The 21,897-nt window shown below is 37.2% G+C and overlaps 1 long non-coding RNA gene across 1 annotated transcript; it reads right to left on the bottom strand.

Annotated features, from left to right (window-relative positions):
• Positions 1–1,450: 1,450 nt before the first annotated feature.
• LOC137483202 (uncharacterized) lies at positions 1,451–8,443 on the bottom strand. Its single transcript, XR_011004395.1, has 4 exons — positions 8,212–8,443; positions 7,990–8,089; positions 3,798–3,906; positions 1,451–2,155 (listed from the first exon to the last, which is right to left on the bottom strand). It is a non-coding gene; the product is annotated as an uncharacterized lncRNA (long non-coding RNA).
• Positions 8,444–21,897: the final 13,454 nt, after the last annotated feature.

The raw sequence follows: 21,897 nt of genomic DNA on the forward strand, positions 1-21,897 counted from the left end.
TATGTTGAATATAGTATTTATGAAGAGGATAAGAAACAAAATATATTAATAATAACTGAAAATTACTTATGCTGCCTTTTTGCAATTAATCTCTTGCATAAATCTGGAATGAGATCTGTGGAAATTTAAACATGAAAACCTGAAATATAAGATTAATTACCTGAAATTGAGTACTGTTCTTGAATTGTAAGTAGAAAGTTTGTACCTTTAAATTTAATTAATTCCATTCAAATTCTGCTCACATATGTAATGAATGTTCCACAGGACAGCATTAAGAAAAAATAAATGGATTAACATATGCTGCAGTTCTTGCCACACAATGTTAGATTTGCTGTAAAAAATTTAGGTATGGGGGGATTATAACTAAGGGATAAAGTTTAGATTTCTGTTTAAAAAGAAATAATCACAATATACTTTAAATTAATTTAAAATTATTTTAAAAATTTGAAATAAATAAAGGTTTTAAAACAGTGTAATATTTGACATAAAGTAAGATATAATATTAATAATTATTGTAATCAAAAAAGAAGACAGCAAAAAAAGAGACAGGAATAAAACTCAAGGAAGAGAATTGATGCACTATACAATTGCTCACCACTGCAGCTGACTGCTGCCTAACCCAGCCATAAGCACCTCCAGCTTCTTTTGCACCTCCTCTCCGGGAGAGCATTGGAAACTGAAAAGTCCTTGAAGAAGTATGAGCACTGCTGAGAAACAGCTTAACATCTGTGTGTTATCAACATTATTCACATGCTAAATCCAAAATACAGCACTGTACCAGATATTAGGAAGAAAATCGACCATATCCCTGTGCAAAGCAGGACATCTGAACATATCAGAGATTTATTCAATATTCAGTAATCAAGAAAAACAAAAAAATTCAAAGATTCATTCTGATTTTCAAGGGCTTAGTCTTATGTTTTTCTTGGGGCTAAAATCACCGAATCATAAAAAATGGCTTTATTGAGTTCCATGCTCTGTTGTATTAACTTGTACAGTTATTTTTTATCTGCAAGTCAGCACCCATGTTATCTGTATCTTTTATTATGCCATTATTTTTGGTCTCTCGGGCAGTTGCCTCAAAAAGAATGTTATTTGGGCCAAGCCTATATAACATATAAGGTTATGCCATCACTTGCTCAGAATGCTGTATGATAATATGCACCTAAGAAAAGATGAGTCAACAGTTTAGAAAAATAACCATTATTCATGAATATACACATTAAATAAAGTGTCTATAGGAGGGGAAAAAAGTGAAATCCTTTGTGCTCTCTCTTCTATATAGATTGCCTTTGCAAGGCGAATAAATATGCCTTTTCTTTGAACTCTGTAAATGCCCTCTGGGTCAGTTATGAAAAGGGAAGGGGACTTCTGTACAGTCATCTTACCAAAGGAATTACAGAGCTCTTCAAGGAGATGACATGCTTCTGGGGACCGTAACGCCCACATCAATAATATTAAATAGCATTTGCTATTAAAGGGAATCCTGTTACAAATGAATCTCTGGTCTAAAACTCAGATTCCATCTAATCTTTTAGTTGGCTTCATTCCTTTGAGACAGTCTTGAATAGAAGCATTAGGTTTACTCAAGCTGTATAGCATGTCTTTAATGCTAGCAACCACAAAGAGGGTTTTGCTCAAGGTCTTAGAAAGGATCTGGAATTTCAGGTATTCTTTTGGACCTTTTTCAAATCTGTTGTCTTCTAGTACTATGAAGCATTCTCTTTTTTCTCTACAAAAATAAAAAAATCTTTTCTGCAGCTGTTCTTAGAGCCCCATTTTACACCTACTCTTTCAAATCACTAATAACCTGTAACTAAATGCCTGTCATGTCCTATCCTTCATCAACAAGAGAGTTTTATGCATGGATGTGTGCACTCTCACAGACAGAATCACCAAAAAGGAATGTTGGAACTGATGTAAAGTGATCATCTGATCCTCCACCCACATGCTTGCTGATATGTATAATATGTGTTTTCATGTCCACTGTATTGATGTATGTTATCCATGTGCAAGAATAAGTAGTCAGCTATTTGGTACCTAATTAGTAAACAAATATTCTGCTCAAAGATCGTTTTGTTCAGGAATCTTATCTGCTAGAATATAAATTTTCTGACAGATATGAAATAAAAAGCCAGCCAAGTATTCAAGAAACCTGTCAGTTAAATAAGAGAAAACATCAGCTCTTGAACATTTCCTCCTTACCTTGTGTTTCTCTTTATAACTGAAATTGCTTTTATGAGAATGCCTAAAGCAATTTCTGCGCTTTGTGTTGGTGAAGAATAACACCTCTGGTAAGGAATAGTGTGGGTTTATTTTCTGATTAAATAATAAAAGGAATCCCATTGTGCATTCTTTTCTCTGCATGGTTTATTCTCCTAAGTCATTAAAAAGCAGGAGACACTTCAGTTCTCCCAGCTGATCATCACAATGAAACTGTGAAATGAAAAGTGATCTGAATTATACTTTTCAGTTTAAAACTGAGCACATATTTCCAAACATGTATGCTAACATCGACTCAGTCACCTATTTTTATGATTCTACCAAGTCATTTGAATGATGAGATTTTTAATAAAATCCCTATCAGGAAAATCGTTTGGGGAAAGAAACTCCAAAACCAGAATAGGCTGTAGAGTCCATCTTCAGAGGCAATTAAACTCTACTGCTATTTCAAAGTTTTCACCCTGTTATGTGCAAAGCGTTGCAAACAATCCTCGGAGAGGAGCGTTCTCCAGTGTAGCTGCCAGGTAAAAACACGTTGTACTTTCTGTAAAACTCTGCCCATGTGTGCAGCTGTTATTGTTGTCACAAGAAAGTTGTGTGACCGTGGTTGAGGGATGTAAATAATGCAGGCAAAGGTAAGTGACAGGTAAAGTGTCTCTAGGCAGTCCTCAGAGGGTGGAAGGAAGGATTCAGAGACATTTCTGTGCTAGCAAAAGATTTAAAACTCCTATTTTGGGATACAGCTTAAATAAACCTAAAAATTAAGGACTGTCTATACAAAATCTCCTTAACCAAACGATTTTCCGATTACAGGCAAAGAACAGACAGGAAACGTGGAATGTATAGTGAGCAAAGAAAACATTCCCGGAGGGAAATTTCTCCCATAAATCACCAGCACACATACCTGCCTTGTCTCCCGCTTAACAGGATGGATAGCCGAACCCACACACTTTTCCCCTCCTCTGAAAAGACGTATTTTGAAATCTTTCCCCCCAAGCTCTGGGAGCAGCGGGTGGTCCCGCGGGGACAGGGGTGACACTCTCCAGGGTCCTGGACGGAAGGTTCGGCCGCGCTGCTGACTGGCTGGGTCAGGGTCCTGGAGCAAGACCATTGCTCTGACTTCTAAATAGACAATAGCAGAAAGTATGAGGCTTTCACCCAGAGTCCACAACACTGTTTCTGCTTTTCCCATTAGTAAGCAGAATTAGTAATTTAGGGGAGCATATGGCTCATTTCTAATCAGCTGTACATTAGCACTTGGGAACGGGTTCTCTCGCCACAAAAAAAAAAAAAAAAAAGCTTTATGAGATATGAATTGCACATAAGGAAAACTAGCTAAAGAAACTGGAATAAATGAGAGCAGACAAAGCAGTGGATCTGCTCTGCAAATGTATGAAATGGGAGTTCAAACTGCAATTGGACAATTTAACAAAGAAAAGAAGGTCACCCTCTCTGATTGAGGAAGTGAGCAGAGATTTGGGCATAATGTACTAATGCTCACCTCTGCACACCATATGGGAGACTTTCACTTTAACACATTTCTTCTTTATTCAACAAAATAGAAGAACTAATACCTGGCAGATCCCAAGGCAGATGAGCTCTTTCTCACGTGACTGGTGACTGTGGATGTAAAATTGAGTTGCAGAGAAATCATTGGCTTCTGCTCTGAAAATGAGCTAAAGCCTGCAAAAAAAGAGTTGGACCTATTTAAGAAAATAGCTACCAAAATGATGCCAGGAAAGAAAGAGAGTGGATGAGATGCTCTCTTTCTATTGCAATTTGGTGTGTGTCATGTTAATTCCCAAAGGCAATATCTTTTCTCATTTTCTGAATAAAATTCTGTGTCCAGTATACTGTGTCCCATCTCCTCTGCTGCTGATCTCTGCTGCCACCAACTTTGCTTAAGTTGATCTTTATTTTCATGGTAAGGAAAGTTTTAAAAGTATGAATTTTATAGGTTGATGATGGAAAGTAGAAGGTGAAACTGAGTTTTGGGGTGAATATTTATATATAGAACTCTACCTTTTTTGACCTTACTACCTTTTTTACCTATACAAGAATTTTCCAGCTTCTTTTAGGCTAATGTTTGTGACGGAATGGTAGAAAGACAAATTTAAATGTCTGAAAGTCCCTTCTAGCATTGGAAATACAAAAAAAAAAAAAAAATTGCTATTCCAAGGAACTTTGAACTCGGAATCTAGTTTTCCTAAAAACATTATCCTCTCTTCACTCCCATCAGTGGTTCTTTGAGGGCTATGAGTTCCCAATGTGCCCAGGTGGCCAAGAAGGTCAATGCTAGTTTGGCCTGCATCAGCAATAGCGTGGCCAGCAGGACCAGGACAATGATTGACCCCCTGTTCTTGGCACTGGTGAGACCACACTTGAATCCTGGGTTCAGTTTCAGGCCCCTCACTTCAAAAAAGACTTTGAGGTGCTGGAATGAGTCCAGAGAAGGGCAATGGAGACTGGGGAAGGATCTGGAGCAAAAGTCCTATGCAGAGCAGCTGAGGGAACTGGGATCTTTTAGCCTGGAACAAAGGACACTTAGGGGAGACCTTGCTGCTCTCTACAGCTGCGTGGGAGGAAGCTGGTGGGGGTGAGTGGGGGTCAGTGTCTTCTCCCACGTAGCAAGAGACCAGATAAGAGGAGTTGAACCAGGAAAGGTTTAAACTGGATCTTAGGAAAAATTTCTTCACTGAAAGGGCGCCAAGCAGTGGAATGGACTGCCCAGGGAACGGGTGAAGTGACTGTCCCTGAAGGTATTTAAAAAATGTTTATGTGAGGTGCTTAGGTGTATAACTTAGTGTCAGGCTTGGCACTGCTGGATTAATGGCTGGACTTTATGATTTTAAAGGTATTTTCCAACCATAACAAGTCTATGATTCTATTATTTCCTCCTCAGCATTTGTGCAGGACTTGGAGATAGAAGTTGAGAAAATAGAACTAACCCTCTGTTTGCACAGCGATTGGTTTGACCTTTGTCTCTGGTTATCCAACATCACTTGCTTGAGGTTAACTGACAGTCTCTTCAGTACACCTGAATCTGAGAGCCCCAGATTTCCTAAGAACTGCACCCATTCACTGAGTAGGTGACTCAGATGCCTTTTGCTAAACATTATGAAAGACACATTTGCAACCTCTGTCTGTGTGAAGTAGTTTTTAACTAGACAAAATGTGGGGCAATACTTTTAAAGTTATCTAAACTGTCATTAATGATAAATGTGCTGGATAAAGCTTTTTTGGTTTGTGTTTACTTCATGGCATTAATTTCTCAGGAAATAAAAATCAAGAGATTAGTACCTCTGAAAAGAATATGTACACATAAATGTAAGACTTGTGAACACTGTTGGAAAGCTGGAGAGTATGAAATAACTTTGGTCTGGGCATTCTTTGTGTAGAACATGCTGTGCCACTGGCCAATTGCAGAATACCACAATACAGGTGATCACTTCTAACGTGGTGTGTAACTCATAAGAGAATAAAGAGACAAAGGCCTGTTTTCATTCTAATTGAATTCTAAAATCATCGCTAACAGTTAGGATCCATTACTGGGAAATGATTGTCAAATGGTATAATAAATCAATGTGTTAGAAGCACTCAGTACCCTGCATGCACATTGCACTTGCACATTTTATAAATGTTCTTTTGTACACTGTAAAACTTGTGGACAAATATAGATGTGCCTCTTTATGCAGTTCATTGCCTAGTAGCTGCCTTAGTCTTAGTCTTTTATCATAAAAATCTCTCAGCTTTTGGCCCTTGTTCTCATGGTCTACTTTCAACACAATATGTAGGTTACCTAACATAAATTATATTCCATGCCCTGCATTAGGAAGTTTGGAGTAAATTTCTTTATGGCAATATGGTGCCTGGCAATGGGACTGCAGAGCACTTGTCATAAACATGGGGTAACGCAGAATGCTTTCCAAATGCACAGCTAAACCACTCCACACCAGTAGTGGGGCAAACCTGGATGAAAGAACCATGTCTTGATCAGGCAATGCTGACTTTGCATTTTTTCACTATGACTCTTACAAATAAGGCAAACCCCACATAAATTAATTGCTCTTTCTGCACATAATGTGCTGATTACTCGCTGCACAAAGCATATTCTTGAACAGTTAACTTAAATCTTCCATGGGTGTATGCCAGATAGGGAAAAAGTGGGATCAAACCAATACTTCTGTGACACACAAGCACTTCCTCCGAAGGCCATCAGCACACAGTTCAGCTCTATTGTGCCCAACTGGGAAGGCAACTTCTTTTTTTGCCTTCAGTCAGCACCTGCTCCACTTTGTGTCCTGCCAATGGGCGCTGTGTGCTTGAAATTGGTGTCGGGAGGAGGATGTGGGAGGGGACTGCACGTCACATGTAGATAAATGAATGGCTTAGATGAGGCAGTCTACCAGGGAAACCCTACATTAAACATTACCTACCTGTGTGTTTACGTATAACGACATAATGATTTCCTCCCAAGCCTTTGTGACCATGAACAAAATGAGGTTCTGGGCAGAGACTGAAAAGACCCTTTCAGCTTACAGAATAAGTATGTTGGGCAAGATTTAACCCAGCTGACCTGAGTAAACTGCTCATCTCACCTAGCAGCATGGACAGCAGTTCAAATGCTTAGTAACTGTCATAACTTGCTTACAAGTTCAAATGGCTCCCCAGGCAAATAAAACTGCAAATGGCAAGGAGAGAAAATTATTTACCTTTACTCTCTGTCTCGTTCTCTTTTTATTTTTTTTCTTTTTCCTTTTTTTCTTCTTTTTTTTTTCTTTTTTTTTTTTTTATTTTTCTTTTCTTCTTTCTTTTTCTCTTTTTTAATTTTCTTTTTTCTCTTTTTTCATTTTAGTTTTAATTTATTTTAGGAGCCATTATACATCTAAATCTGGTGGTTTTTATTTCATCACTTCTGATATGTTAGGTGAGGTTTCCATACCATCTGATGAAAGATTCTATAGAGGACTTATTTTCAAAGTGAATCTTCTCTTCAATCCTAAGAACATCAAAAGGTTGACATTCAGAAAATTTTAGAAATGAAAATGAGGAGTGTGTCTGCAGCTCAGGCTGGGACTTTGTATTTTCACTTTTATCCTTATAGAGTGCAGAATGGAAACACTGGGAAATATCTACACTGAATCATTCTTTTAACATAACAGATTCTGTTATGATCAGACTGCTGGAGGAAAGAATATAAAAGGGAGAACCTCACACTTTTTTTTTTTTTTTTTTTTTTTTTTTTTGCTTACTCTTTAGGACATTAGCTTAAATATTACTTCATATGAAATGTGAGTTAACTTGTAATGATATGGTTTGTGGGATTAAGAATATTTTCTTCCAGATTTTGTTGATCTGGTACTCATTCATGATTTTGCAGTTCCTATGAATTGAATTTGTTAATGTGTAAGTATACATATGCAAAATTTCCCTTAAAATAAAAATATTTGTAAAAATACCCTTCAGCATAATTAAGTTTTTTGCCAAGATAAACATACCCTTCAGCACACAGGTGTGACAGTGGTGACACTACAGGTCAGAGTATGTAAAGTAATGCTCATTATTCTGAAATTTTTCCCCAAAGACTACGACCTTCAGTGAAAATAAACAACATTTTGAAAGCAAAGGTAATGCAATTATTCATAGACTGTTTTGGATTAGCTGGCAGAAAAGCAAATATTTCAGTTTCAGCTTGAAAATCAAGCCATTATTTAACTTTCAATGTACAGTTCCCATAGTAAATTCATTTTTAATGGGATGGTGTACCTGATTTGTACTTGGTAATTCAGCTATAAGAAATCTGAGCTGTGTCCCATAAATCAATCTGAATAGTATGCCATCAGACTGCAATAAATTTATGAGCTGCCTTAAAAAAATAATTTAAAAAATGAACAGATCATGTATTAAGTATTTTATGTCTTGTACAGATTGCAATACAAATCTTTGACTCTAGAAAGAAAGCTGTGGGAGAATTTAAAATCGTAAAACCTCATTTGGGTCCCCTGGAATTCTTTGTATTTTGTTAATCCCTGGCTTGAAACTGTTCTTTGGGATCCCTTTCAGATTTACTGGAAGATCATTTTCAGGTAGTATTGCAGAAGTAGCTGTCAGATACTGTACATTTGTGCTCCTGGAAAATCTTTACTAATGGGGAATTGTAGCTATGTATGTGCCATTTACATTACTATGTATGTGACAGCTCTGTTTGTCTCTCAGGTCATTCATTTCATAGTTGACAGCAGGGACAGCAGAGTTTTATGACAACAGCCCCTCGCAGAGGCCTTGGGTGAGCACATAGACCTGCACCTCTGCTGAGACACCAAACTGGCTTTGGACAGCCACAGTGCTTCTCCCAGGGAAACAGAGGGAATATTGTACTGGATTGATTTAATTGCTAGTTCATGCAAAGCTGCAAATCTGACAGAGCAAGCAGGAATAACGTCATTGTCCTCTTTCTACCTACAAATAGTTAAAAAAAGAGAATATACTAATATTGAAATCCTGAAGGACACACTGAAAAAGGGATTTCTCAATTACATGATGCTTGATTTGGTAAATCAGAGAACAATATGTTGTACTGAACTTTTTCTCCTCTCTTCTTGCATATGCATACTTTCACTTAACAATCTCAGGTTCTGTTTTGGGTCATTTTAAAATGAAACCTAATTTTCATTCAAGCAAAGTTGTTTCAAGCCATGTTAAAATTATATCATCCCTTACTATGTAAAGAGGTAAAAATATGAAACTTGGGAATAAGAATTACCATGTTAGATATATGATAATTTAAATAAATGTTAATGTACATACAGTATCTGATATCACTGTCTACCAAAAAAAACATTCTGTAATGGAACGGGAAAAAGTTTAAAATTTGTTGACTTTTCATAGAATCATAGAATTGTTAGGATTGAACAAGACCTCTAAGGCCACGGATCCCAGCTGTTGACCCAACACTGACAAGTCCAGTGTTAAACCATGGGCCTGAATCACATCTACATGTCTCTTAAATACTTCTGGTGATGATGATCCCACCATCTCCCTGGACAGCCTGTTCCAGTGCTTAGCAACCCTCTCAGTGAAGAAATTCTTCTTAATATCCAGTCTAAACCTTCCCTGGCGTAACTTGAGGCCATTTCCTCTTGTACTGTTTCTTGTTACTTGAGAGAAGAGACTGACCCCCACCTGGCTACACCCTCCTTTCAGGTAGAGGACAAGAGGGTCCCTCCTGAGCCTCCTTTTCTTCAGTTAAACAGCCTCAGCTCCCTCTGCCACTCCCCATAAGTTGCTCTGCCTGTGATTCAGACCCCTCCCCAGCTCCATTGCCCTTCTCTGGACACGCTCCAGTGCCTCAATGTCTTTCTTGCAGTGACAGGCCCAGAACCAGACACAAGATTCAAGATGTGGCCTCATCAGTGCTGAGTACAGCAGAACAATCTCTACCCTGGTCCTGCTGGCCACACTATCCTTGATCCAAGCCAGGAAGGCATTGGCCTCCTTGGCCACCTTGTCTCCCTCCTGGCTCATGTTCATCTGCTGTTGACCAGGACTCCCAGGTTCTATTCCACCAGGCAGGTTTCCAGCCACTCTGCCCACAGCCTGTAGGGTTGTTGTGACCCATGACTTGGCCTTCTTGAATATCATACAGCTGACCTCATGCCATTGATCCAGCCTCTCCAGACCCCTCTATAGACCCTACCCTCCAGCAGATCAACTCTCCTGCCCAACCCAGTGCTGTTTGCAAACTGAGAGAAGGGGCACTTCCTCCTCTCATCCACATCACTGATAAAAATCTTAAACAGGACTGATCCCAATACCGAGCCCTAGTGAATGCCACTTGTGGCTGGCCACCAGCTTGATGTAACTTTAATCACTGAACCCTGGACACTCAGCCATACATTTTTCATCCATGAAGCATATATATTTTTACCTTTCCAAGCCAGAAGCGGTAGTTTTTCCAGCAGAATAACATGGGAAATAGTGGCAAAAGTGTTACTGAAGTCCAGATAGGCACATCTAAAACTTTCTCCTCATCCACTAAGTGGATTCCTTTGTCATGGAAGGAGAGGAGTTGCTCAAGCAGGAGTTTTTCGTGTTCTGGTCAGCAAGTATCATGTGGTGGTATAAGTATCATACCAGTATCATACTGGTGTAAATGACTTTTATATGAATCAGGTTATTGAAATATGTGGTCTAAACTTAAAGGGAGAAAAGTATGAACTGAAGAGATTGATGCTAGAAAGCTAAAAACTCAGACTTCTTTATTTGTATTTCCAATAAGTGGTTAATGAATTAATATTTCAATTTTCAAGATGTGAAAAGATGTATCTTTTTTTTCTCTGTGTCAGGTTTTGTTATGATTAATTCATATGTTTTGCTTCCTGCATATTTCTCACATCCAGGTATTTTGAATCTATTTCTCTCCAGAAAACAAGAACTTAGAAGACATAAGAATCCATCATGCTTAACCTTTCATACAAACTGAACTTATGTCTTAAATCATGGAAAAAATGTTGACAGGTATTTCAGTGAAATTAAATTTCCTTATTAAGAACTGCAGTTCATTTAGTTATTGGTTCTACTGTACACCTGAATTTTCATCATCAAGTTTCCGGAAATGTAATGTTTGTCATGGTTTTATACATTTGAAGAGTTAACAATGATTCCAAAGAAGATCCCTATCTTAGAAATCTAAAGATAGATATGTGATCTTTAATGATCTAAATCTTTAGTGATCTAAAGATAGAGAGGAATATGTTGTGTGGTGTATGTTCTGGGTAATCAACTGGGAAAGAGAAGAGAAAAGAGAAGAGAAGAGAAGAGAAGAGAAGAGAAGAGAAGAGAAGAGAAGAGAAGAGAAGAGAAGAGAAGAGAAGAGAAGAGAAGAGAAGAGAAGAGAAGAGAAGAGAAGAGAGAAGGGAAGGGAAGGGAAGGGAAGGGAAGGGAAGAGAAGAGAAGAGAAGAGAAGAGAAGAGAAGAGAAGAGAAGAGAAGAGAAGAGAAGAGAAGAGAAGAGAAGAGAAGAGAAGAGAAGAGAATTAGAAGGTTTCAGTTGGAAGGGACCTTCAATGATCATCTAATCCAGCTGCTACTCACAACCTTCAGATAACCTTTCAATAATGAGACTGACTGTGTGACTTCATTCAGAGCATGCAGAGTCTGAATGTAACATCCTGCAGTTGTACCCCTGTGTGAAGCAGAGCAACAGGGTGTATTCATTTTGATTTGACACTACTTCACCACAGCCATCTGATTTTGGGTCAGTTTAGAGCATGACCAGTGAGAGTTTGTGCCTTGCATTTGATAAAATTTTTATATAGCCTCACTGATATTTCAAAGTTCAGCATGACCTAGTTCTGAGAAATAGATTTTTAATCCTGTGAAAAATATAATATCAAAGACAAATGAGAGTTGCTATAAGCAGACTATCTATTCCAGTTGAAAAACCAAGTCCTGCATGTTTGTTCTTAACACTGCCATGCAGATTGGCCTTAAGATGGAATAAAATAATTTAAAAAACCATTCAAATGTTGACTGAGACTTACTTTCCCAGCAGTGAGATACAGAAGGCAGCCATGTGAAGGAGTATAAACCCTGTACACAGCCTATGAGGAAAGAAGGAGTTTGGCTGATAATTACCAGCCTTGTATTCCTCCTTCGCCTGCTCTCTCTTCTACCAATATTTCATTACCTGCTTGCAAAGAAGAGAAATTCTGAAAGATCTGAGTAAAAGACTTTGATTTATGTATCAAAGGGAGCACCTTCACATCTGCAACACACATCTTTTCAGCCTCCACATCTTCCTGATAAAACTGGCAGAACCCTCTCTTTTACATGTCCTCCTAAAACTTTTGCTACCTTTGAAACATAGGTAATGAGCTAAACCTCCTGAAGTTCTTCATGGTGGTGAAACTTCTAATTAATGTTAAAAAAATTATTTGACAGAAGATATCCTTATTTCCTTTTCATTTCTTCTCATCTTTAGAACAGAATTCTGGCATTATCTGAAGATTTCCTGTCCTATTCCTCTTGCTCCCAAATGGTTTCTGTAAGTATGGAAACATTTTTGTAGAAATAAATCACAAAAAATAAATAACTTTTACTTTCCTCAGATATTTTTTTAAATTAGCCAATGAAATACCTCTAAAAGAAAATAGCTTTTAACATCTTTCCAACTTTACTTTTCTCAGTAGCTTAATTTTACTGGACACATACCTCCAATTCTGAAAAAACACCTTTGAAAATAGAGTGGATATGGTGAAGAGACTGTTCTTCATGAAGTGAAAATCTTAATATAGCAATATAGATGTGATCTGGCAGAAATAGCATCAGAAAACATTTTCCAGGCTATGAAGTCTTCCTCTAAAAGCCACAGTAGAGCAGACCCCAGGTCGCTTGGGTGCTTCGATCTCAAATCTCCTAGTTCAAAAAGCTTGGATTTCTTTTAAACTGAACTATCAATAACTGAATTTGATGATTTTTTGTAAGATTTATCATTTCTGCTTTTGGAGGTAACAGCAACCTGTTAGCGGCTTCATGCTTCCTTACAAATATTTCTTGTCAATCCCACTTCTAGTTTCATATACTTCTAATGTTTAATGTATTTTTAAAATTTTAGGAATTCTTTAGGTTTTTATGAATGCCCAGAAGTGATGCTAATATTTCAGTTCTGCAGTTTACCAAAAAAATGTACCTCAGGTACATAATCTGGGTAGCACTATCATGGTGCTACTTGAAAAATAGGAAAGAAAAGAGCATGCAATGCACAGCAGAACATCTGCCACTGCAGCAACAAGTGTTTTGGCGGCGCTACCTAATCCTTCAGCTAAGTCAGACCTGTTCTTTTTAATGGAAAAGCTGAAAAAATCAGTTATTGAAGTAATAGAAATGTAGATGTTGTAGTCTGGTTTTTCTTTTATCACAATATACACAGACAGGAGATGTTTTCACATACAGCTGACATAAGTGTTTCAAATGGAGAACGATAACTATGTGCAAGATAAATGAAATTATTTTTCTTTGTGTAACTGTCATGGATACATCGCATGATTTTTCTTCTCTGTGTGAGGATTGAATGCTGGTGAATTTCACAAATGGAAAGGACCTTAATTGCAAAATATTCCATCCCTTTCTTTATTTTCAAAGAAAACACGAATATGATTTTTTTACAACATTATGATTTCCAGGTACAATAAAAGTGAAAGATAGAGGACAAAAAGCTGCTCCTGTATTTTGCTGACATTAACTAGGTTCTTAAAGCACTTTGCAAGGCTGAGTGAAATAAAACTCATCAGACCAATGTGTTAAGCTCATAATATTTTCACTCCTGTATTACAGCTAGGGAAACTATGGAAGAAAGCTACCAAGTAGAACACATGAAACCCAGAAGGACCAACATCTGTTTCAACTTAATTGTGTATTTTACCCACTGTCCTGTATTTTTCAGGCAGTTTCCTCAATTGTGCAGAGAATACACAAGTTTTCCTTCCAAAACTAGAAAATAGAGAGGGAAATGTTCAGGTTGCCACTCTCAGACATTTTATAAGTTGTATTGTCCCTTTACAAAAATGCCAGACATTTTTACTTCCATTATTCTGACATAATACAACATTCCATTTGAAACCTTTAAGAACAGGCACAAGGTAGGAGGGCATGGTTTAGACAACGGCATAAAATTAACTGGAGAGTCAGATAGAGATCATCATCAGAAGGGATTAAAGATGGACATTTTTTATGTAAAACTGTTCTCTGTAATACATGAGATGTATTTGCAATATTTCATGTGCTGCACAAGACATACCTGCAACAAAAATTGTATTACCTCTAACTTCTGCATGAAAGCCTCACCTTGAAGGAGAGAGTAAACTGCCTTACATTTCAAGTCTCCCACTTTAGCATCCTTGAGGAAAGGAGTTACTGCTGAGCTATATAGTAACAACAAATAGCATCTGCCTGCAGGGAAGGGCTGTCTAGAACTTGCAGGGCAGGTCCTTTCATGGGTAACTACATGATAACATCTTTGCCTGCTCTCTCTAAAAATGGCCAGAGCTCTTTCCTGTATGAAATAAGGACCTTTCTAAGAGGCAGGAGGAGAGGGAAGGGATTAGAGCAGAGGAAAGGATATCTGACAAATTCATCCTCTAACTAGGTGCGCTGCTGAGTTCTTGAAGATAACATATTATCTAGATTCATTGGATTTACGTGAAAGACATTACCAGGAAGGATCTTTACTTTTTTCCCTTTCATTGCTTTGAGGGTGATTAACAATGCCTGTACTTTCACTGTTGCACCTGCAGGTAGTGAAGAGATGTATTCACAACAGTAAGCAATTTCACAGCATGAGCACTCAGAAACGTTATTTATTACTGCCGTTCCAGCTAAAAAGTCTGAGACTGCAAAATAGTAACACATACAAGATCTCATCACTCATCTGTAATTTGCATTTTTCATGGATACAAACCTGGCTGGCTAATTGGGAAGCCATTTGACTTGAGACTTAATATACTTTTACCTTATGATGGATTCAGCATGAAGAGAATATATTGTGTTTTCATTACTTAGAGCCAGGAGCAGTATTCAACTGTGTGTTTTCCAGTTTCAAACAAGAGAAAAGATTTATCTGTGAGAATAACAGATTGGCACATCTAATTCAGCATACTTCCAGCAGTTGCCACCAATGCAGTAGCTGTAGCTGAGAGTGTGCCCTTTCCTGATGATTTTATCAAAGAATGCACAATTATACAAAAACATGCAGTGGCAGTAAAGCAGGGGAAATTCCTCTTTGTTCAAAGAGCACAGGGGATGAGAATTGCTATGAAGGAAATCAAACTTCCCCCCACTTGTGTTTTCTGTGGTAAAGGTGAAGGAAAGAAGACTAAAAATTGAATGTGGAAAGGTGGTTAATTTCTAAAACATGCCACAGACAATCCACAACTACAGAGTGAATTTTATCCATCCTTCTGAGTGTCACTGTATACGAATACACAGGATGGGCCTGATAAAGGCCCAGCTAAAGGGACCAAGCTTGTTTGTGGTTTGTTCATGATGATGTGCAGAGAAAAGCCTTCCAGATGGAGATGGACTGTCACAAGTATAAAAAACTGGAAAGCATCCCTTCCCTTGTCATGATGCAGCTGTCAAGGAAAAGCATCCTGTACTTCTAAAAAGGAGTGATGCATGGGCACAAAAAGGACTGTCCTATGCCTTTCCTGGACAGCTTTCTTCTTGGAAAGCTCACTTGGAAATCTACTTAGAAGATTAGTCTTGAGTGGTCTAAAGCTATATATGGTCTAGGGTACTGAAAAAAACAAGGTAACCTTCTGTGTCTAATTTACAAATATACCTGTAAACTTTTGTTAATGTTCCTTACTTATTCTGCACAGCAGAAAATATGATTTATTCCAATAGAAAAGACATATTGAAAAAAATTCTATGTCCATGCTGCTGTGTATCACATTTAAAATAAGTAGATATTTCAGGGTCAGGTACAAGGAGTACAACTTACAACTATATGCTGGCTCTATAATATGTTGCATTCAAGGCACAGCTGGTAGAAAAAACAGATTTCATGGAGGAGTGTTTACACCCACACCATGTTCCTTCGGTGTAGTCCCTCTTCTCAGGTACTTCAGGAGCTCTGCAGCCACTTCTGATGTGATTCAGAAGAGTGAGTTCTGCTTCTCTTTAATGCTGCCCAAGAGTTCAATCTGTCCATGAAACAAATCTCTTCAGTGGTGGCTTTGGGTGTATCCCACGTACTCAACAGAACAAACCAGTTAGTGAGCGCTGGAGTAGTGCAACAGCAATAACAGAGACATAACTTGAGCGAGTGGTTGTAGAAGGGCAGTGAGTTTTGGCTCCATCATTTCATCACCTCGTTCTATAAAGCGGTAAAATGTACGATCTTTGCAATGGCATGAAAATAGAGACAAAAAGACAAAGAGTGCTCCTTGACAGACGGCAGATCCCCCAACTCCGGAGCAGTGGGAGCGCGTTACAAACAAAGGCAGAGCGCCCTCGTGTGGCCGCTGGGACAGGTGGGAAACGCACTGGACCAGGATTCTGCGCTGAAACAGGAATATTCTGCGATTGGGGTCTTCTGGACGGGAAGATATCTCCACTTACTAATTCCATCATTTTTAAGGGAATTTGTAAAAGCTGTTCGCATAAGACCAAGAAAACTTATTTTGAATGCACACAATCCAAAGTCTTTTACTGCCTTCCGCTTTGACAGTACTACACTATATTATTTTTCATGGCTGTGAGAATTTCCTTTAAAAAAAAATGCAAGGAGTATTAGTCTAGTTACTCTTGCTTTTTGTTTATTTTTTTTCCTTCTTTATGCATGCTATTAAATTTTATTTTATAAATTTAGTTAACTATATTGCAAATTTTCCAAAACACTCTTGTGTTTTCCAAACACTCTTTTCCTTTTGACATTTACTATTTTTTTTCTCTCCACAAAAATGTATTTGCTGTATTTCATTGCACAACTGAATTTAATCTGCGGGCCTGACAAAATGAAGATCTTATGCAAAAATTATAATGATGAATTTACTTTTAAAAATTATATAGCCATATTCCCTACTTAATAAAAGCTTGACTTCATGAATATATGGTTTATTTATAGGATAAGGGAAAAAGTCCAATTTTCAGAAAAATACAATGCAAGAAAGAGCCAAGGTCAGTGAAGAACTGTGCTTCTATATGTTTCCTCTTTAATTTCCAGACATCTGGTTTAAGTCTGTATGTTTTACATTAGGAAGTAAGTGTTAATTTACTCTATTTACTAGTGATTTAATGTGATCCGACAGGTGAATTGTCCATGTGTTCTTATAGTTGCCAGCATATTTCTGAATACACAGACATTCAGCATTAGGATCCATTTCTTCAACAGTTGAAACCAAAATCCTTATATAGTAAGAGAAATCAAACTACACAACCATTTATTTCTTTTTCCTTTATTACAAAATATCACAGAACAATCACTTCCAAAAAGGAATCATTATCTGTATGACGCAGGATAAGTGGAACTCTTTCATTAACTGGTTAAATTAAATAAAAACTAATATTTATCTCAATGTTCATCATGAAGTGTGAGTCTTTCATCAACATTTAAATAAAGTATATCAGTTATTTTAGAAGATATTTTAATGCAAGTCAATCACTTTCAGTGTTGACATCCTCAATCAATTAACATGTGAAATAGTCCTAAGTATAACAATGCTTTCACTCAGCTAACAGATGAGAAAGGAAAAATGATGGGAAAAAACCCAGAACTATTTTCATCCTCCTATGAATTCCTGCTCAGAAATTGCAATAAAATTTACTGTTTTATCAAGGCTTGCTGGAACTTATTTTCGAAGTCACCAGCAAGCCAAGCCATCAATTTTTCTGTGTCATATGTGAGGTGAAATCTGCACTCAGCTGCTTTGCTTTTTGGTAGAACATGGTGGGATTAAGCAATCACCATTTACCACACATTTTCTGTTGCTCACTGTGTGCTCTGTCATGCAGCATCTGTGTCTGCTCCGAGTTTTTACAAAGTTTTTTTTTTTTTTTTTTTCATTGTATTAATAGAAATGTGCATGTTCAGGACAGTAGGCACCAATGAGCAGACATGTGCATACCTGTGCATACACAGGGAAGGAAATTTCTCTCAGCTAGTGTTGCCAGGTATGTATCTTTCCAATCATCACTATTATGTGTAAATATTTAGTAATGCAGTCAATTGTAGTTTGGGGGTTTTTTATGTTTCTGCATTCTAATAGTAGTCTTTAGGGGATACACTCACTTTTTCAAAATTAGCATTTTTTAAAGTGAAACATAGGAAAAGATGAAAGGGTAACATTTTCTGTATGAAATATTTAATATGTTAAAGGAATATGTTTCAGTCAACAGAGGGCACTCTATGGTTTTCAAAGGAGCCTAATAGAAGCTTAAAAAGGTTCAGTAGGAGATGACTGAGTGTGGTTTTCAAAGAGCCTTTAGTACTGGTCAATCTATAATTTATTGGAAATGCTACTGATTTCCACAATAACATAGAGTACAGGAATGAAAGAGAACCCCATCATTTGATAAAGTCAGATACTAGGATTAAGGCTGTGATGTTCACAGTCAGCTCTTAGTTACATCTTCAAAATTGGAAACTATGTGAAAAGTTGTAATATACTCTGAGTCAAAAGTGTACTTACCCAGTAATGCAGTAGTGATGTGTTTTACCCTTGCTGTTTGTTTAAAAATGATGACTTTGAATATCGTAAGTGTTGACAGGTCAGTCCCCACTGCTGTTCATACAGTTCACAAATAGGGTACTTTCCTGACACCAGCCTACCTTGTGCTGTTGAATTTACCGACCACTTTTAGTTCTGTTGTTCACTTATTTCCAAATAAAATAATTGCTTTTAGGATTAGAACCTGAAGGCCAATTTTGTTAGACCAAACTATGTATTTTTAGCCTGTCTGTCTAGAATGCATGGAAATAAAGCAATAAAGATATAGAACAAAATGAGTCATTGATACCATGTATGACTTCAGAAATTACTTTAACTGAGATTTTTATACAGAAGCCAAGCTATGAGGACTTGGCAGGAGTAGAGCATGCAGAAATACCACACATTAAGGTAGCATGCATGTATTTCTATAAAGTAGATTCTTTCTGCATAAAACCCAAAAACTAAAATTGGGAAAGCAATGCTACAAGCCCACCCTGGAGAGCACAGGAGTTAAGCACTGACACAGCTTTACGTAGGTGCATGTTTCCCGTTAACAAACCTTCAAGCATGTGATCTATGTGTAAAGGTGGGGCAGTACAGACATTTCCAGCTAGAGGGAAGATGTTAAAAGTTAAAGCAGAGAGAAGTGTAGTAAGTCCTCATGTTATCCATTCCTCCTATAGTAACCCCCCTCCCAAGAATCACTGTGTAACATGTGCTTGTAATTAAAGACAGTAGGAGACCCAGTGAAGAACCAGTCAGAGTTTAGGGGGCAAGCTCTTATCTCTTTTCTGTGCCTGTGTGTGTGGGATGAATTGAGGGAAGCAGCTGGAAGTGTGCATCAATCAGAGCCCAGCTCTCACAAGGAGTGAGGATTCCTTTATCACAAACCCGACGCGTAGAAGTTAAAAGCTGTTTTCCTTGCTTCAACACTTACATTTGCCAACAGCTGTTTCAACATTTATAAACACAATTCCCACTGGCTGCCAAATTACCATAAATTTATTTCTGCATATTTTTGAGTACTTGGCATAAAAATAATTACATCTGATTAAATCCATTTATGCTTTCACACCTTTCAAATGTATAGTAGATATGAATTGTTGCAATATATATCTAAACAAAAATTTCATGATGACTTCCAGGCAGGTTATCTTCAGAAGGTTATAAAGCAATAATTTATTAGATACGGTAAGGTCATGATTTTTCACAGTTTCATTCCAGCTAGAGTACACAGTGTCTGCTAAGTGACAGCACAACTCAGGGCAGCAGCATGCTCCAGGAGATTCAGGTGTTCTTCTGTGCTCAGCTTCATTTAAGTGAACTCTTAATATTATAGATACCTAGAAAAATTCTGTCTATAGGAGGAGACCTTCAGAGTGCTGCTACAAAATGCTGCTTCTCTACTGGGTGTGTTTTCTCCCTCTGGAAATTTAAACTGTGCCTAGTATTGTTGAACACTTGCTCCTGCAGGAAAATGTGCATTTGACTTGGACAAATATGAAGTGTGTGTGATGTTGGCAGGCACTGTGCTTGGGAATGTGGAGCTGCAGAGACCGAGTTTGCTTCTTCCCGCTGAGCACGTAATGCCTTTCATCACATACTGTTTAACCTTACGCGTTCTGCCGCAGTCCTGGCTAACACTTCATTTTAAGTGTGCCAGCATTATTAATTCATTTGGTATTCACTGTAATAACACTGATCATAATTAACTCATTCTGTAGCCTTGTGAGTGTTTTAAGTGCTCACATGGAATTCCTCTGCAATTCAGCATTAATTAAAGTACCACCTAATTTTTGCACAGAAACAAGAGCGTGTGATCTGTCTCATGAGGTAACTCCCTTAACATGTCAGAAGGAGTGTATGGATCTAGTGAACATATTAGGTATATTCTCTCTCTGAGGAAAATTGTATACACCATGTAGATAAATTATGAAAAAATAATATTATCTAACATGCAATACACACATGACTATTCTGTATGTCACTATGTAGAGTATACTGCACTGCATTTAATACTGATAAACACATTTCCACTCCATAAAATATGAAAAGAGTCAAACTGCTTTTCATGAACTTAAAAGAAAAGCTACAAAAGGAATATCTTTAAATTTAAAAAATTCCCTCCTTTTAATTTTATAAAACTATAGCCCATATATCCATATTGATATACAGCAGCTGAAGCAATCTTATCATATCAAATGCTATGTATGAGTTTAACCAACCTCTTGCTGAAAAGATATTGTTAACTAAATAATCTCCTTTAATTGAAAATAGGCGTAAAATTGTTATGCTTTTTTTAAGTACATTGCAAATCAGAAAATTAGAACACTGTAAAGTAAAAATACAAGCTCCATTTGATAGCAACTTAGTAAAGTACAGATAGAACTACATTATTTCAATGCATATCTTAAACTAATATTTTCAGGGATGATTTATTTTGTTGGAGAAAATTGTTCTAGGCAAAAACTGGGCGAGTAATGGCTCAGCTTGCAAGCTGATTATCTCTGCTACAATTTCTTGAAATTGTAATTCTTGAATTCTTGAAATTCTTTCAAAATTACTCACTTTTGCTCATTTTCAAATGATGGACAGAGATTTATGTAAAGTATATCTGTACACTATGTGGTCACAAAAAACCAGATCATTGTCAACAAAGTATTTGGGATGTGTGTTTTATCTTGTTTGATATTCCTCGACTTATGTGTCAATTTTTCCTTTTGCTGTGTTAAACCCCACCTTGATAATAAAAGGGAAGTTTGAAAACTAAAAGCAATGTCATAAGATTTAGGCTGTTGCCACTAGTTTGTGGACTGATAGCTTAATCATATTCTTTAATCTATCAGTCCGCAAAGTCCTCTGAATGAATTTCTCTTGGTCTTCATGAAGGAATCAAGGGAACTAAAAATAAACAGGGTTCAGCCAGTAAATGTCTCAAAATAGTATCGATTTCTTTTACAGTCCAAACATGTATTGTGGAACACTTGCACCATTGGAAATCAATGACAAAATTTTAATTGACTTCCACAGAGCCAGCATATCATCTATGAAATTTAAGATTGAGGCTGTGCTTTATTTTTTAACCCACTGTGCTGCAACCTGCAGCTAGAATAGTGGTCTACTGTTCTTCAATGATTAACTATTATTCTCATTAGTAAAAATGTGTTATATATTAAGTAAAGAAGAATCCAAATATTCTGTACTATATTAATAGTGAGACAACAAATATGTGATATCTAGACAGAGAATACTGAGGTTTGAGATTTCTTCTTAGAACTCACAGTATCTTTTTAATTTCAGTATGAAAGACATTTTATTTTTGAACACAGGAAGGCTGAGGAAATAGGATCTTACTTTAGAAAAATTCTCAATATTTGATTTAAAACTTCTGGAGTAGTAGATCTGTCACACTGGCTACTTTGTAGGGGGATGTCTTGCTCCAGAGAGTGCAGCCAAAGGTGTTT

The sequence above is a fragment of the Anomalospiza imberbis genome, chromosome 1 (assembly GCF_031753505.1).
Source record: "Anomalospiza imberbis isolate Cuckoo-Finch-1a 21T00152 chromosome 1, ASM3175350v1, whole genome shotgun sequence".
NCBI classification, from domain to species: Eukaryota; Metazoa; Chordata; class Aves; order Passeriformes; family Viduidae; genus Anomalospiza; species Anomalospiza imberbis.